We start from the raw sequence: 16,785 nt of genomic DNA, 5'->3' as shown, positions 1-16,785 counted from the left end.
AAACATCCTAGGTACTCCTAGGGAGCCCTTTTCACACTTGTTGTAAGGTTGGTATTTTGTGAAATTTTATTTTGTGCAAACATGATTGAAGGGATGAGAGAAGAATATACAGTTAATTACAATTTTGTGTTTGGATGGATAAACCCATTGCCTACGTACCATCTTAAAAAAGATTAGGATCAAAACCTCGTAGTTCGGGGTAAAAATCTCAAAATGAGTTGGTGAATTGATTTGGTCCAAAAGCCTTAAGGTCTCTTGTTATCAAAGGGAGAAAACTCAACCAAACCACAAATCCACCATGTGAGGATAGCTTCAACATGCTAGTGAGGGGTTAACCCTATAATAAGCATGGAAGACTCATTGTCCATCACTAAGGATAAAGGTGAGTATTATATCAACCTCAAGGATAACTCAAACCTAATAGCTAAAGGTTATGAAAAAGTTTGATTAAGAAAGTGTCCATTGAAACCACAAAAGTATTTGAATGGGTTATATTTACCAATGAAAAGTATTTACAAAAATGGTCAAAGTTGACTTAGAAGTTCAATTCAAAATAAGTGTTATGAAATGAAAGTTTGAAAATCAAAAGCATAAGGCTTAGGTTTCTAATGTTGAAAACAAGTGAAATGTTTGCATAAAAGTTTTGGCTTGGGTTAGAGTGGAGAGAAGAAGAAGAATGGCTAGGTCCTAAGTAAAACAAAAATATGAGGGATAAGAAATGAAACCACACTAGGAGTTCCTCTCTTGAGATCATATTGATGATCCAAGTAGCTCCCATCCTTTGGAATACAGCAATCACAAGCAAATATTTCAAGCAATCAAACACACAGATCATGCTTCTAAGAATCCTCCGATGGGTTTTGTATCTCTCACTTTGGATGCTCATGGTAAAGGTTCCTCAATCAAACTCAATTTGGAATTCCTAGCACAAGGAAACACACATCAAAAAGTTCTATAAACAATCAAAGAATGGACAAGAGGGAGTTTAGAATATGGTCCTTTCAAAATTCATCCTTAAGCTTTAAGCATTCTAAAGGCAGGAGGCCTAGTTGCTCTTTGACATTTAAGCACTCTAAAGGCATGAGGCCTAGTTGCTCTTCAAATTCCATTTTGCTTGGGTAAGGTCCTAAATTCTACGTCCGTATTTTCCAATCATTTGCATTTGGGTCACAACAAACAGACAAACACAAGCACAAAAGATATATACACAATTATAGACCCAAGTGGGCAAAAGGCAAATGGCATTAACATAAACATGTGCTCCAATGAGCAAAGGAAAAAAGCAAATGAATAATATGTGCAAGAATTTGTAAATTGCATAAAAGTAAATTGCATAAAAGTAAATGTTAATTGTTAGTGGTTAATGGTTAGTGTGCCATAAGGCAACTTTAGCGCTATGTTAAGCAATCATAATTGGACTTATGTAGAAGTCACAACTATCTGAGGCCGGTCAATAATAATGTAGGCAACAAACACAAGTTAGGAGTCTTGATTAGTGAACCAAGTCCCAACAACTTGCCATGCCAAAAAGGGGAAGAAAATTGATCTTGTATTGGTTTAAGCCTTTTGCATGATTTAGGAAACAACCTATCCTTAATGCAAAGCCATTCACTTGATCAATTGATCAAGATGAATTAGATTTGGATCAAGGAAGGTTAAGTCTCCCTAATCAATGCTAGCTTATCAACCTTCAACTCATTGATCAAAAAGAAAAAGAAGAAGAAGAAGGAGATGAATGATGGAGAATAAAAAATGGCAAAATTAAAGTGCATTAAATGAACTACCATGTACCAATCCTCATATGTTGACCAATAACATTGAAAGTCAAGGTCAAACAATCAAAAACAGAAGTGAGATGAAGATTGGAAGTCAAGAAATGAATAAAATATTTTTGGCATTTTTTTAATATATGAAATAAACTTGAATTAAAAATAAATGGAAAGGTCAAACTTCAAAATCACAAAAATCAACTTTGAAAAGTCTAAGTGATTTATCCTAAGTTCATCAAGGTCAAACAACGTTTGACAAAAAATTTCAGCATTTTTAAAAGTCACAAACTATTTTTAATCAATTAAAAAATGAATAAAAATAACCTAATTGAACTAAAATCTCAAATAAATCTCAAATCAATTCAAAAATTGATGAGAATATTTTTCATAGATCCATCATCATTCAAAGAGGCTAGGAAAATATTTTTTCATTTTTTGAATATCAAAAACTATTTAAAATGAATTAAAAATAACCAGAAAAGAAACAAATTACAAAAAATATCAAATGAAAAAATAAAAAATATTAAAAATCAGAAATAGAAACTAGAATTTATTTGGGAAATAATCCAATTGGTCCCATAATTTTTGGATTAAAAATGAGAGAGATATGAATTTTTGAAAATAATGGAAATAAAAGAAATTAAATGGAAATTACAAAAATCAGAAAAAACCACAAGCGTCTGATCAAGCCTCATTAATTGACGTGGCTGATCAGACGGATGTGAGATGCGCACGCATGGAAGGCATGAGTCAAATGAGAGACATCCAGCATTATTGAAAGTCATAAGATCCAAAGAACACGATTCAATCTGGAAACATGATCAAATGGTCTGGATTCAAACTGGAGAAGATGAAGCCACCGGAGCCACCGTCTTCTCCGGTGAGCTTCCCAGATTCCGGCCAAATTGCAGAAATAAAAAAGGCAACCAAAACGTGCGATCTATACATCAATAGAAAGCTAGGATGATGTACATCATCCCTATACCATCCATTTTCCTTCTAGATCTCTATAATGTGAGAAATCAGGGATGGAAAAATCTGGTGTTCATCATGAACTCAATGAATTGCAAAAATCAAAAGCATAAACATGATGCCTCTAGTGAAAGGACTTCAGCCAACACAAAATCACAGCCAATAGGTCAATGGATTAAGAGAATCGAAGAAAATACCAGTTGGAATGTAAGCTTGAGTTCTGGTGATTTGAGCTTGAAACCTTGCTTGCTTTATGAAAATAGAAGTTCAATGGAGTGTATGGTGAAGGTCTAGAAGCATTAGATCTGAGAATACAACCAGATGAAGTTGAATTCTAGATCTTAATTTTTTTGAAGTAAATGCAATTGCTTCTTTAGTGATGGTTAGGGAATGATTTCTGCAGCATTTCAAGTTGAAATTGGCGTCTGATTTGAATGAGTATGGCAAGGTATTTATAGCTGGAGCTGATGCCAAAATGAGGAGAAACTCGTGTCAATGAAGCTTTGGATCCTCCATGCATGGGCCTGTAAAGGCTCATGTGAGGCCCAAAAGCTGATGGATTTGCAAGCTGATAGCACAATGAATTGATTTGAACGTGTGATTTGCCTTGCAATAGCTTGCATTTAAAGATTCAATGTGAATTTCATAATTGGTCACAAATATTCAGCTCTTCGAAAGTCACTCATGAAAAATCCAAACATAAGCATGTGAGTAATGGTTGGAAAGGTCTTTGTATGAGGAACAAATGTTATGTTGGACAAAAACTCATTTGGAGTGTGGAAATTTATGAAATTTGAATTTAAAGTGTGATGTGCAAAACATGTCAATGCAAGGTTTCTAAAATTGGCCAAATTTCAAGCCCCTCTGTTTTGATGATGCAAGCTTCAAATGGAAACACCTCCAACATCAAAGTTGTAGATATTTTCAAGACAATCAAAATGGACTTAAAGTTTGCATCATTTGGATTTTTTATGAAGGAGTTATGGGCACTTGAAGTTGGACTTTTTTGCCTTTTAATGCATTTGGTCAAAAAGGACATGTAATGTCTTGCATTATCACATGTATTTCCTTTGAGATTTTGAAAATTTGTTCAACATAACATTTTAAGTAGACATCTTAAGCTTTCCAATTCATTTGATCCCACCTCAAAATCATAAAAAATGAATGAAACTATGGGCACTTGTATGTTATGTCCTTGGGAAGTTGACCCAAAATTAGGGTTTCAGTCAAAATGACCTATAATGTATTGGAATGGCAGATGGTCTTCCAAGCTTCAAGTCAATTTTTGATGAACATGAAAGTTGTTAATATTGTCCTTAAGAACATTTTTTACTTTTGGAACCATCTCCATTTGACCAACACATCAAAAGTTAGGTCTCAGTGCATTCCAAAATAGTCAGATGAATTGACTGATCAACTTCTCAAGTCCACAACTCATACCTTGATGAATTGATGATTGAGGACACTCAAATAAGTCCAAATATGCATGAAGTGATGAATTAAAGAACTTCTCTTGATTGTATTTTATCATGGGTTGAGGTTGCTTCATGAGCAAGGCATTGTGGTGCATAGATGAATTAGGGCTTCTCTGGGGAACAAACCTCAAACCCTTTGACTAGATTTGATCAAACATGATGAATTGAGATGCTAGGGAGGTATATTTGATGGATGAGAGCTTTGGGAACCATTACCATGCTTGCTTTCATCTCCTCTTGGCCATGTCATTGCACAGATGATCTTCTAGAAGCTTTGGACCTTGTGATTGCTCAAGCTACAAACAAAAGATGTTAGTGACATATTTTTGTGCTTTTGGTTAATAAACAAGATAAGAAAAGCAATAATATACAATTCAAGCATGCTTGGTGATCTCAAACCACTCACAAGGAGTCCCACCCAAAGGCAAAGGGAACTAAGATGCTCATGATCCTTGAGGTGCAAGTGCAATCTTATGATGCCATGAGGGATCTTAGGGACAAAATTAGGGTCTTACAGATGCCCCTATTTAAGGTCATTCTAGCCGGAGAAGGGAAGGTTAAAATCTTCGTCTCGACGAGGTAGAATGGGCTTAAATAATAACAAAGAGACAAATTTTGGTCCCTAAGAGACCTCATGATGCAGATGTATGCATGCAACAGGTAAAACTCTGTGGGTATATGTGTCCACAACGGTAAAGATTAAGAGGAAATTGACGACTATCATGAATAATTCATTCTATGGGGCAGAGACTCTACTGGGGAGTAAAGGACTGAAAACGCGCGAGCAGGTCATGGCTCAAAGCTTGGGGAGAAGAATTCCCAAAGGAAATAGATCCATTGGAAAGATTCGAGCTGACTCAAAGATACATGTATTGGGGAATATGCCAATACAGCGAAATTATCCACAATGGATACTTTGGATAAAAATCCGGACGAAGACAATCCACTAAGGACTCGCTGGGGATACCCAACAGAATCTCCTAGGGAAGCAGGAGGGTAAGGTATTACCGGTTACTGGTTAATAAGCTCAAAGAGACATGTGATCCGAACACCGGTATAAGGGCGAGAGATACAACATGATCAGGAAGAAATGAATATCTAAGACCGGTATAAGGGTGAGAGATATCAAAACTCCAAAACATCTGAGGAAGACCTAAAAAAGGTATATTTCAACTCAGGAACTCTGACTCCGCAGGGGACAAAAAAAAGTCATAATAGGGAGCAGAAAGGGAGGAACACCAGGGATACCGGTTACTGGGCATATAATAGGTGACCAATCAAGGCGTGAATTGGGGAATATTCCCAAGATACTCATCATCCAAAGGAGGGCTAAAAGCAAACTCGATTATAGGATGGATATTCGATTCCGCAAAGGGGATACGAATCTTACTCGACTGGAGAAGAACAACAAGCCTCGACCAAAGAGTGCATGAGATATATTATCTATTACCGTCAGAACGTAGATAATATACTCGCATGGAAGATTATCCACAACCGGTTACTGGGTTAATAAAGGATAAATCGACCGAAAAGAAAAGGCACCGGGATACCGAAACTAGGTATATAATGATGACCAATTCAGGAGAGAAACAATTGTCGTCCATGACAGGGTAGATGACTTGCTGGAGATAAATTGCATAATCAGGGCAACTATCCAAGAAAATGAGGGGATATCAACACCGAATATTGGATGAAGATAACCGTCAAGAAGGGGATTACACCTAACAGATATTGGGTAGGAAACCGCGGAAAAGTAACCGTCATCGATTATGATGAACAAAAGGTTAACTCTGCAAAGGGAAAAAGAGTAGGGTTTTCAACTATCGGTATGAGGGTAGAAAACCACAGACTCCGCCGGGGATAATATGAATGATCACTAATTATTGAGTAATTATTCATTTATACCGCAGGGGAGCAAAAGGAAACAGTTGCAAAAAGCCAATTTAGGATCAAACCAAAGAGGCAGACTGAACCAAGACTCGTCCTAATGAGGATATAACTCAATAGGAGAACCCATCCCAATATATGTGTTGGGAGGAAACAGAAACAATCGTCATCCACGAGGATATATCTCAGTGGGGACTGTGGAAGAAAGGGTAGACGTTTTCTGCCTATGGGGCTGACTCTATATGGAGAGATCAGACACACACACTTGCTAGGGGAGATATGCATCACCAAATAGCAGGAGATAACAAATAATGATATATGGCAAAGGATGCAACATGAATATATGAATGTTTAAGATTATGCATGTATATGCGTGATTTATGTTTGATGAATGCTGACAAACAGACATATCTAACACAACAGGTCCAGGAATCAACCACCCGGTACTACATCTCAAGGGAGAAAGCCAGAATCACCGGAGAGTACCCAATCTGCCGGGGATCAGAGATACCACGGAACAACAATATCTCTGCAGGGGATGAATCATCAGTCACAGCTGAGGAAAAGAATTTAATGCACAAGTAGGATCTGCCACATAAGCAACTCTACCAGGGAAACCATCTGAGGGATAAAGGGATTCTGGGGACCAACCACCAAAAATCGAATCTTCCAGAGAGGACACATCTGCTGAGGAGGAAAGATCACTGCTCTGCTGAAGGGAAGGGAAATATTCTGGGGGAAAAGGATATAGGCATGCCAGGAATATGAACAAATGTCTTACCCTGTTGGGGATCATACCACCCTTGGGAGAGCACTGAGGATCTCTTAAGTATCCTTTCGTCTTTGTGAATGTTCACTTTGTTTTAAAAGTCAATTTATGAAAAATTTGTTTGTTTATAACAATGATATTTTCTCAATTAAAACATGCAAAACATTTGTTGAATAGAAACAAATAAGAGTGCAAGTAATTGGACAAAAGGCTCAAATTTATTTGATGGAATGGTAGTCTGCAAATGGCAAGACTCCATAGATCTTTACAACTTTGAAATTGATGATATATATTGGAAAAGGGCTACATTGAACATAATGACCATTTCTCCACCAATTTTGAATTCGATGTATTTAAAGCTTCAGTTGATGATGATTGAGCGAGAATCTCTGACGAATGACAGTTGTAGAACAAAAGCCTTGTCAAGATGCAGTTACTTGCCAAATCCCTTATTTTTTCCTAGATTGCCCCAGGATGAGGTGCTCAATATAGCGGGATACATATATTTATTTTTTTATGTCTCTAACTTTTGCCTGGATCGCCCTTTCGGGTTTTCAATCCACCGAGACGCTCATTTTTGCCTAAGCCGCCATTTCGGGTTTTCAACTAAGCGAGCTATTCTGTTTTTATTTTTTAGGCGAAGTATTTCTTGACTGCATCTGAATTCACAGGACGAGTGAAATCCTCCCCATCCATAGTTGTAAGTATCAAAGCACCGCCTGAAAAGGCTCTCTTAATAACATATGGACCTTCATAGTTTGGAGTCCACTTGCCCCTGGAATCGGGTGTGAAAGACAAGACTTTCTTGAGCACAAGGTCGCCTTCTCGGAACACGCGAGGCTTGACCTTCTTATCAAAAGCTTTCTTCATTCTTTGCTGATATAACTGACCATGGCACATGACAGACAATCTCTTCTCTTCTATCAAATTCAACTGTTCATAACGACTTTGAATCCATTCAACATCAGTCAACTTGGCTTCCATCAAGACTCTCGTTGATGGGATCTCCACCTCTACTGGGAGTACAGCCTCCATACCCTAAACAAGAGAGAAAGGGGTTGCCCCTGTTGAAGTGCGGACAGGTGTACGATATCCATGCAAAGCAAATGGCGGCATCTCATGCCAATCTTTGTATGTAACAACCATCTTCTGGATACTCTTCTTGATATTCTTGTTAGCAGCTTCAACAGCCCCATTCATCTTGGGTCTATAAGGAGAAGAATTATGATGTGCAATCTTGAATTCACTACACAGCTCTTTCATCATCTTGTTATTCAAGTTAGATCCATTATCTGTAATGATCTTATCTGGCATACCATAGCGGCATATGAGTTGATTCTTGATAAACTTCACGACCACCTGCCTGGTCACATTTGCATATGACGCCGCTTCGACCCACTTGGTGAAGTAATCAATTGCTACGAGAATAAATCTGTGTCCATTGGACGCTTTTGGCTCTATCATGCCAATCATGTCAATTCCCCACATGGATAAAGGCCATGGTGATGAAATCACATTCAAAAGTGACGGGGGAATATGGATCTTATCCGCGTAAATCTGACACTTATGGCATTTCTTCACATACTTGCAGTAGTCAGACTCCATTGTTAACCAATAGTAGCTTGCTCTCAACATCTTTCTAGCCATGGCATGTCCATTGGAATGAGTACCAAATGAACCCTCATGGACCCCAGCCATCAACAGGTCTGCTTCGTGTCTATCCACGCATCTGAGCAAAACCATTTCAAAGTTCCTCTTGTACAGCACTTCGCCATTGAGGTAGAGACTGCCTGACAATCTCCTTAGCGTCTTCCTATCTTTCACAGATGCCCCAGGTGGGTAAATCTGGCTCTCAAGGAAACACTTGATATCATAATACCACGGCTTATCATCTTTCACTTCTTCAACTGCAAATACATGAGCTGGTCTGTCCAAGCACATCACAGTGATATTGGGCACTTTATTCCAAAGTTTAACCGCAATCATCGAAGCAAGAGTAGCAAGAGCATCTGCCATCCGATTCTCATCTCGAGGAATATGATGGAAGTCAACCTCAGTAAAGAACGTTGAAATCCTCCTCGCATAATCTCTATAGGGGATGAGACCAGGTTGATTCATTTCCCATTCACCCTTAATCTGATTAACAACGAAGGCCAAATCACCATAAACATCAAGATGCTTGATCCTAAGATCAATGCACTCTTCCAATCCCATAATACAGGCCTCATATTCAGCCATGTTATTCGTGCATTTGAAAGTTAGCCTTGCTGTAAAAGGAATATGTGTGCCCTGAGGAGTAATGATCACTGCCCCAATACCATTTCCATACTGATTTACAGCGCCATCAAACACCATACTCCATCTAGAATCAGGCTTTGGCCCTTCATCGAGGGTAGGCTAATCACAATCTTTCATTTTCAAATACAGAATTTCTTCATCTGGGAAGTCATACTGAACTGACTGATAATCCTCGATCGGCTGGGGTGCCAAGTGGTCAGCCAAGATACTACCTTTGATAGCTTTCTGAGCTCGATACTCAATATCATACTCAGACAACAACATCTGCCAACGGGCGATTCTCCCAGTTAAAGCAGGCTTCTCAAATATGTACTTGATTGGATCCATTCTGGATATCAACCAAGTCGTATGATTTATCATATACTGGCGTAAGCGCTTAGCATCCCAAGCCAAAGCACAACATGTTTTCTCAAGCATTGAGTATCGAGACTCACAATCAGTGAACTTCTTACTTAAGTAGTAGATGGCATACTCTTTCTTTCCTGATTCATCTTGCTGACCAAGGACACAACCCATTGAATCTTCAAGAACAGTCAGATACATAATCAAGGGTCTTCCTTCCACAGGCGGAGACAGGATCGGAGGTTCAGACAGATACTCTTTAATACTGTCAAAAGCTTTTTGGCAATCTTCGGTCCAATCATGAGACTGATCTTTCCGGAGGAGCTTGAATATTGGCGCACATTAGGCAGTCATGTGGGATATGAATCTGGAAATGTAGTTCAAGCGACCAAGAAAACCTCGGACTTGCTTCTCAGTTTTGGGCGCAGGCATCTCTTGTATTGCTTTGACCTTTGCAGGATCAACCTCAATACCTCTTTCACTGACGATAAAGCCCAATAACTTGCCAGAACGGACTCCAAATGTACACTTGTTGGGATTCAGACGAAGCTTATACTTCCTCAAGCGCTGAAAAAGCTTCAACAGGTGCTCTACATGTTCAACTTCCGTTCTTGACTTAGCAATCATATCATCAACATATACCTCAATCTCCTTGTGCATCATATCATGGAACAAGGTAGTCATAGCTCGTTGATACGTGGATCCAGCGTTCTTCAAACCGAAGGGCATCACTCGATAACAGAATGTTCCCTAAGGTGTGATGAATGTTGTCTTCTCCATATCCTTGGGTGCCATTTTAATCTGATTATATCCGGAAAATCCGTCCATAAATGAGAAGACTTTGAATTTTGTGGTATTATCTACCAACATATCAATATGTGGTAGAGGGAAATCATATTTCGGACTAGCTTTATTCAAGTCTCTATAGTCCACACACATCCGGACTTTTCCATCTTTCTTAGGCACGGGCACAATATTGGCCACCCATTGAGGATATGTAGAAGTCACCAGAAACCCTCCATCAATTTTCTTCTGAACTTCCTCTTTAATCTTCACTACCATGTCAGGGTGAGTTCTTCTGAGCTTCTGCTTTACATGCACGCACTCAGGCTTCAAAGGCAGGAAATGTTGCACGATATCAGTATCTAGACCAGGCATGTCTTCATATGATCAGGAAAAGACGTCAACATATTCTCGTAGCAATTCAATCAACCCCTTCTTAACAGATTCTTCCAGGAGTGCCCCAATCTTCACTTCTCGTTCAAATCCTCAGACCCCAAGTTGATTGTTTCTAGATTCTCAAGATGCGGCTGAATGATCTTCTCTTCATGCTCAAGTAGCCGGGTGATCTCATCAGGAATCTCTTCAACATCATTTTCCTCTGCCTCATACACAGGGAATTCAAAATTGGGAGATGGGGTTGTGTCATTATGTTCAATGGGTCTAGAAATCAACCTGCATAATGATTTTGGATATGAATAGCTTTAGAATTCAAACAAGGCAAATCATTATGCAGATGAAAAGATTGATTTTATTCTATTTTTTAGGGTTTTATGTGATCACCAATTTCATGCAAAAAAGCGAAAAGGGAAAATAATTGGAAAAACAAACATTTAACATGAATTCATTGAATGAAAAACATCATTGTATTTATGTTGCCAACAATGTCATCACTCCTCCTTTTGGCATGGGAGAAGGGTTTTTAAACAAAGTGATCATTACGTTGACTTGTGGATAACTGTAGGAACATCCACAGCGACCCAATTGTTGCAGATCCCTCCAGGGATAATGAAATTGCCATAATCCTCTGCATCCTCTTCCAAGACAGCAACAGTTTCCTCATCCTGACCAGTATGGATAAAACCTCCACTCTTGAATAACCCTTGTGCGTTGAAAACCCCAGAAGAAAAGCCTATGCCAGCCCGGGATTTGTTATCTTCTAGCTCGATCATTTTCCCTAAACCAGCAGTTGCACCACACTCGATGGCCAACTTTGCATCTTTATAGGAAGCAAATGAAGGAGTTCTCTTCTCAACAGGCTCAGCTATAGATAAAGCTTGGAAAGGAGTCCCAACTTTATCCTCAGCATCTATATATGAGAAGGAAGACAAGTGGCTAACCAGGAGAGCTTTTTCTCCCCCTACCACTACCAGTTTCTTGTTCTTTACAAATTTCAGCTTCTGGTGTAGGGTGGACGTCACGGCGCCAGCCTCGTGAATCCATGGTCTGCCTAAGAGACAACTATAGGATGGGTCGATGTCCATAACCTGGAAGGTAATCTGGAAATCACTTGGTCCGATCTTGATTGGGAGGTCAACTTCCCCAATCACAGTCTTACGCGACCCATCGAAAGCTTTCGCAACTACTCCACTCTGCCTCATGGGAGGCCCTTGATATGATAGTTTAGAGAGAGTGGACTTTGGCAATACGTTCAAGGATGATCCAGTGTCCACCAGCACATTGGACATGGCGTCGTCTTTGCAGTTCATGGAGATGTGTAATGCCAAATTGTGATCTCTTCCCTCCTCAGGAAGATCAGAGTCACAAAAATTCAAATTGTTACAAGCAGTAATGTTTGCAACAATGCTATCAAACTGTTCTATTGTGACATCATGATCTACATATGCCACATCCAAAACTTTCTGCAGAGCCTCCCTATGTGGTTCTGAATTCAGAAGCAATGATAGCAAGGATATTTTGGATGGCGTTTGTAGAAGCTGGTCTACAACATTGTATTCACTCTTCTTGATGAGCCTCAGCATCTCATCACAGTCTTCTTTCACATTGTCGCTCGGGCCAACAGAAGTATGAGTTAACAATGTAGAGGAGGGTTTAACAGCAAGTGCCGGATTCGGAGAATTCATAGCATTCCCAATCGGGAGCTCGACAAAATCAGCATTAGCTTGAGGCTTTGGAGGTGCTGAAAACACACGACCGCTGCGGGTCAAACCACTTACATCAGTGATGTTCACAACAGAGGAGGATGGTAAAGACACCTCTTTCCCATCTTCTACAGCAACAGCGTTGTAACGAAAGGGAATTGCTTTTTCAGACGAGTACGGCACATGACCTGCAGGCTTAATGATAAGAGATGGAGAAACCTTCTGCTTGCTACTATCATACTTAATAATAACAGGTTCAGGTATCCGGAACACTGGGGAAATTACGTTGACCTCAGGCTCATCTTCATCAACATTCCTATTCTGAAAGATCTCAATGACTCCTTCGTCCAGCATTTCCTGAATGTCCTTGCGCACCTGGCGACAACCTAATCGGTTAACAGAGCATACCCGGCATCTATCATGGTCGTGCTCATAGTGACTGTAATTGCACAACAAATGATGCATCTCGACCAGAGACTGTCGGATATGACTGACATATTTGACTTTATATTTGCCAGGGCAACACTGGACCATGTTAACAGATTTCCCATGCTCGGGCAATGGGTTCTTCTTAACATTAGGACCTACGTCCTCGAAACACAGAATGCCACACCTCACAAGGTCTTGAACCTTGGTCTTTAAAGGATAGCAATTCTCCACGTCATGGCCGGGAGCACCAGAATGATAAACACAATGCAACTCGGGCTTATACCACCACTGAGGGTTAGCAGGTATAGCTGGTGGGTCTCTCGGAGTAATCAACTTCCTCTCTATCAAAGAGGAATATAATTCTGCGTACGTCATCGGAATAGGATCTGTCGCAACCTGAAAAATACAGTGTGCGAAAAAACAACCGGCGAAAGAAAATGACAGAAGAGTCGCCACCGTGCGTTATTTATCCCAAAGAAGGGAAAGGAAACGCTCAAAGTAAACCTGAAAAGAGGAATGGAAAACACAAGGTCTCGCAACCAAATCTTGGGTTCGGGAGTCGGTTATGCGAAGGGAAGGTATTAGCACCCCTACGGGATCCACTTTTGTAGTTCTTGTCTAAAGGGTGTGAGTTTATCTTGTGCTGTTTACTAAAAAAGAGGGGTTAAATGAAAATGACTCACGCGGATGTCGCATCCACTGCATATGTATCTCATCAAAATATGAGAATCAGAGTCTTCGTAGCTCGGTTGACCTATGGGTTAGGGGGATGTGTGCTCGCTAAGACATCGCGTCTTATGCCTACGTATCTCATCTGGAATGAGAATCAGAGCAAGCCGTAGTTCGGCTAACTACAGGGTTATGGATTGGGTTTTGGACGAACGACGTTACTACACAATCTACCGGATGCTCGACCTTTGGAGACTTACTCGCCTATAGTAGAAGGAGTAAACGTGTGTTTAGGAGAAGAAAAATCAATGAAGGGTTAGGGTTTGGGATGCTCATGCAAAAAGGCAGTCCTTGACGTAGGAACCACACGGATAAAGATCCGAAGTAACAACAATTAGAGGAATGGGAAACCCAGAGATCCTTCCAAGCTAAACACCATCAAAGAAAGTGAGTCAGTACAGGTAATCAGAATGAAACCTCCAGGCGGTATCCCACAAATAAAGTGGAAAACCACGCAAGTTATCCCTGCAAAAGTCATGTGAGCCCTCACAAAAACTCAACAAACAGGTTAGAGACAAAAAAATAGGGTAATCAAGGGTTGCCCCCAAATCAAAATGTAACCACATGAATCATGCCATTAAAATTCACAAAAAAGACATGCATCAAAAGGGTATCAAATTCACCCATAATGCCTCAAACATTCATAGTATTCAAATTTAAAGCTCAAAGGTAATGGGAATAAGGGCAAACCTGATTGGAGAGCTTGATTGAAATTGAGTTGCACCTGTGAGGTTTACAAAACAATCTTTAGGGTTTATGTGAGGCAGAGGTGATTCTGTGTAGTTGAGTTCCCTTCAGGGTTTGGAGGCTGCTCTGAACTCTGTTAGCTCTTCTCTCACTATCTTTTTCCCCAGGGTTCTTCTCTCACTATCTTTTTCCCAGACAGGGTAATAGGAATAGAATTCCTTTTTGTTTCACTGAAACTCTGAATTTATAACCTGATTTTTGTGGAGCTGTGGGCTCAAATGAGAGAGGTCCAAGTCCAAGATTTTTTCTTTTATTTATTTATTTATTTATTTACTTATTTATTTATTCTTTCGTTTTTTTTTTCAAATCACGTGGGCTTCGCCTAGCGAGCATGACAGTTCATGAACAAACCTTTGCTCCTTCAAGATTAACGTTTTGACTGACGAATAGACCCCTGTTAGAAGTAACTCAAGTCTTTCTCTTGTGTTGACTGATCATCTAAATAGAGCCCACAAAGTGTCCTGGATGATGTTCAAGCTTCTTGGATCCAATTCCGATTGCCATGATGAAATGCAAATGCTAAATGACCTAAAAAATGAATGCATGCATGAGGTGTAAAGCGTATGCTTCCAGGAAAAATGAAGGGTAAATTTTGGGGTATTACAGCTGCCCCTATTCAATCAACTGGAGACTTGGAAAGAAGATAGCAGCGGCTTTCGTGCTTTCGAGGTATCAAGGGATTGAATACAATAAAAGCCCGAAAATTTGCACTGAAGTGAAGTGAAGTAACAATGCCTGTCAGAATCGGCAAAGAGGTGGTCTTGAAAGAAGAATCCGTCTGGTACGGTGAGAGTCAGTCTGAATACCGAAAAAGAATGTTAACCTGGATACCAAAATAAATGGTAACACAGAAATAAACATGGCCTGAATGCCGTTCATTAGTCTGAATACTGGAAATGACTTCGATCTGAACATCGGGAGATATGAGATTATTAATATCGGTCTGAACACCGAGAGCCTGGCCTAAACGCCACAAGTTGCATCGACCTGAACGTCGAAAACTTCTTTGATCTGAACATCGGAAAACTGGCCTGAACGCCACAAGTTGCATCGACCTGAACGCCGAAAAGTTCTTCGATCTGAACATCAAAAACTGGCCTGAACGCCACAAGTTGCATCGACCTGAACGTCGGAAACTTCTTCGATCTGAACATCGGAAAACTGGCCTGAACGCCACAAGTTGCATCGACCTGAATGTCGGAAACTTCTTCGATCTGAACATCGCAAAACTGGCCTGAATGCCACAAGTTGCATCGACCTGAATGTCGGAAACTTCTTCGATCTGAACATCGGAAAACTGGCCTGAACGCCACAAGTTGCATCGACCTGAACGTCGAAAACTTCTTCGATCTGAACATCAGAAAACTGGCCTGAACGCCACTTCGGTCTGAATACCGGAAACTTCATGCCTGTCAGCATCGGCAGAAATAGGGAATGATAATAGAGGCGGCACATGGGCCAATGACACTTGCTGGTGATAGCAAAGGTAAGTCATGAACAATTGTTAATACCTTAGGATTGGCATTAATTTTGTAAACAAATAATGTAATCATCTCTGTTGTTTTAATATGTTGGGTTGAAGAAGTTCAACATCTGGACCAACATGTCATGTACGATGTCACGACATCATGCCTGTGACATCGTACATGTGTAGAAAACTGAATTAATTAATTCAGTATATATTCTAGGATTAGTAAGGATATTTGGTGAATATCCTAACTCCCATGTGGAGGTCTTAAAGACTCAATCAGAATATATATAGGATCAAAATAAGGAGATATATATGGAGAGATTTTAGGATTGAAGACCTTGATTGTAGCAGAAAGTTTCTGCTGAATTTGTAACAGCAAAGAACAAGTTTGCTGCTATTTCTGAAGGCCCAAATCCAGTTGGGTGATTAGGTTATAAATAGCATATTGTAACCTAGTTTTTGTAAGCCTCATAGAATGAAAATTTAGGGGTGTGTGTGAGGTAAACCTCCCAATCTGTGGGAAGGTTACCATGTGTTTCTCAGTGGTAAAAGCTGAGAGTATTTGTAACTCAAAGCCTGTAGGCAAGAGTGATTATGTTCTTGAATGAAGCTGTGAAGCAAGTTCAAGTTGGTTTAACATTACATTGTATTTGTAGTGATAGGAATGGAAACTGGAGGTTTCTATCTAGGAGTTCCTAGGTATAGATTGCATTGGGTAGGGATTAAGTGAAGAGTTGTAAACGGGGGAGTTTAACTCTGAATTAATACTGCTGATAGTGGATCTTCTTCCTGGCTTGGTAGCCCCCAGACGTAGGTCATGTTGGACTGAACTGGGTTAACAATTTCCTGTGTTTGCTTTCCTTCTGCATATGTTATAATCCTGTATGCCATAACTAAGCTTGTATTTCAGTCTGCCTACCAAAATAATAACAGACCTGATACAGAGCCTTCTGGTTGTATGTCAATCAGAATGTCGTGACATTCATCATTGACAGTATATACTGAATAATAGGCA

The sequence above is a fragment of the Lathyrus oleraceus genome, chromosome 2 (genome assembly GCF_024323335.1).
Source record: "Lathyrus oleraceus cultivar Zhongwan6 chromosome 2, CAAS_Psat_ZW6_1.0, whole genome shotgun sequence".
NCBI classification, from domain to species: Eukaryota; Viridiplantae; Streptophyta; class Magnoliopsida; order Fabales; family Fabaceae; genus Lathyrus; species Lathyrus oleraceus.
This window is presented reverse-complemented; position numbering follows the sequence as displayed.